This window comes from Carlito syrichta, unplaced genomic scaffold, assembly GCF_000164805.1.
Source record: "Carlito syrichta isolate Samal-C Ts95f unplaced genomic scaffold, Tarsius_syrichta-2.0.1 Scaffold312002, whole genome shotgun sequence".
NCBI classification, from domain to species: domain Eukaryota; kingdom Metazoa; phylum Chordata; class Mammalia; order Primates; family Tarsiidae; genus Carlito; species Carlito syrichta.
The window spans coordinates 8,749-11,288 of NW_007256098.1; positions in this window are offsets into that span (position 1 = coordinate 8,749).

Genomic DNA, 2,540 nt, shown 5'->3' on the forward strand with positions numbered 1-2,540 from the left:
CTTTAGCCGTAGACAGGTCATATAGGCCACGGAGATGAGGCAGAAAGTCTACTGGGTGGCTTTTGGGAAAAGGTTCTTCACCTTGAAAAGAAACCCACAAAAAAAAAAAAAGACCATCTCGGCTGGGCTCTGTGGCTCAGCCTGTCATCCCAGCACTTTGGGAGGCCGAGGCCGGGGGATTGCCTGAGCCCACAGGTTCAAGACCCACCAGGGCAACTTGGCCAGACCTGTTCTCTACAATAAATCAAAAATTAGCCAGGTGTGGTGGCACGCACCTGTGGTCCCAGCTCCTTGGAAGGCTGAGGCGGAAGGATCGCCAGAGTCCAGCAGGTCAATGCTGAGGTGGCCTAAGCATGAGCTGCCCTCCATCCTTGGCAGCAGAGTGAGACTCCAATTTAAAAAAAAAAAAAAGCCGGGCTCGGTGGCTCAGCCTGTTATCCCGCACCTTTGGGAGGCTGAGGTGAGTGAATTGCCTGAGCCCGCGGGTTCGAGATCCGCCTGGCAACTTGGCAAGACTTCATCTCTACAATAAATCAAAAATGAGCGGGGTGTGGTAGCGCATGCCTGTAGTTCCAGCTCGGAAGGCTAAGGTGGAAGGATCGCCGGAGCCCAGCAGGTCGAGGCTGCGGTGGCCAGGAGTGGCCACTGCACCCCAGTCTGGGTGACAGAGTGAGACTCCCACTCAAAAAAATTAAAAATTAAAAAAAAAGACCATCTCTTCTTCCACTGGACTTCTATACGGGGTTCGGAAATTAAGTTCGCGAACCATCCTAGAAAGAGTGCTCCATACCCCATGGCTGAATATCATTACAGTCACCTTGGAGGTCTTCCCCTTGGGAAGTCATGCACCGACACCAGCACCTAGTCCATCTGTCAAAGCCGTGTTGGAACTCTTTTTCTGGAATGGCCATCAGAGCTGTCTTCGTGTTACCCTGGATGTCCTGAATGTCATCAGATGTCTTCCTTTCAATATTTCCTTTATCTTCTGGTAAAGAAAAAAGTCAACCAGGCACAGTGGCTCAGTCTATAATCCCAGCACTTTGGGAGGCCGAGGAGAGAGAATTGTCTGAGCCCTGAGACCAGCCTGGGCAACTTGGTGAGAACTCGTCTCTACAATAAATCAAAAATAAACCAGGTGTGGTAGCATACACCTGTAGTTCCAGCTACTTGGAAGGCTGAGGCGGAAGGATCGCCTGAGCCCAGCAGGTTGAGGCTGCAGTGGCTGAGAACGTGCCACTGCCCTTCAGCCTGGGCGACAGAGTGAGAATCTGACTCAAAAAAAAAAAAAAAGAAAGAAAAGAAAAAAAATCATTAAGGGCCAGATTAGGGGAGTAGGGAGGATATTCCAATACAGTTTTTTGAACAGTGCTGCCAAGGTAAGTACGTGGTGTCAAGTTCACAAACTTAATGGTTAGACCTCAAAAAATTACAGCGATGGTTCTGATGGCCATTCCAGAAAGAGAGTTCTAGCATTGCTTTGACGGCTAAACTAGGCGCTGGTGTCGGTGCATAGCTTCCCAAGGGGAGGACTTTGAAGGTGACCTCAGTGATATTTAGCAATGAGGTGTGTAGCACCTTTTCTAGGATGCATTTGTGAACCTAATTGTTGAACCGCGTATCTATAATTTTTTATAAAGAGACAGGGTCTCGCTATGTTGCCCAGGCTTGTTTCAAATTCCTGACTTCAAGCAGTCCTCCCACTTCAGCCTCCCAAAGTGCTGAGATTACAGACGTGAGCCACCTCTCCAGGCCCCCCTGGACTTTTCTAGCCTGAACGTGGTAGCTGGGAATTCTGTGGCCCTATGTGGACAAAACTGACCCCGTGAAGATGTGGCAAGGAGAAGCAGTCCAAGGAGCCTTCTCAGGGCTTCGGATTGCCCAGCCTCGAAGCTGCCCCAGTGAGGACTTCCTGTCACGTGGGATAGCACACTGTCTCCATTGTTTCAGCCAGCGACTTGGCCAGGCTCATCCTGATAGATTTCCATCAGGCTCTTCCTGCTGGAAGAGTCCTGTTTCTTACCCTATTTCGGCCAAGTTCTGTTCTCTCCATCAGCGTTGGTAGAATCAGTAGACACAACATAAAATAAGAAGTAAGATTTTGAAAACGATAACTAAATATTTCCCCCGAAAATAACTTAGAAAGGTCATTTTCTCAGCAGGGCGTGGTGGCTCACACTTATAATCCCAGCACTTTGGGAGGCCAAGGTGAGAGGATTGCCTGAGCCCACGGGTTTAAGACCAGCCTGGGCAATTTGGCGAGACCTCATCTGTACAATAAATCAAGAAAAATTAGCCAGATGTGGAGGCTATTTGGAAGGCTGAGGTGGAAGGATCACCTGAGCCTAGCTGGTCAAGGCTTCAGTAGCCATGATTGTGCCACTGTACTCCAGCCTGGTCGACAGTGAGACTCTGACTCCAGAATAAAATAAAATAGTCATTCTCTCACATTTAAGGGGCGGGGAGAGACCATGGCAAAGGGCTGGTCTTTAAATTGGCTTTCTTTTTTTTTTTTCAGTTGGAGTCTCACTCTGTCGCCCAGA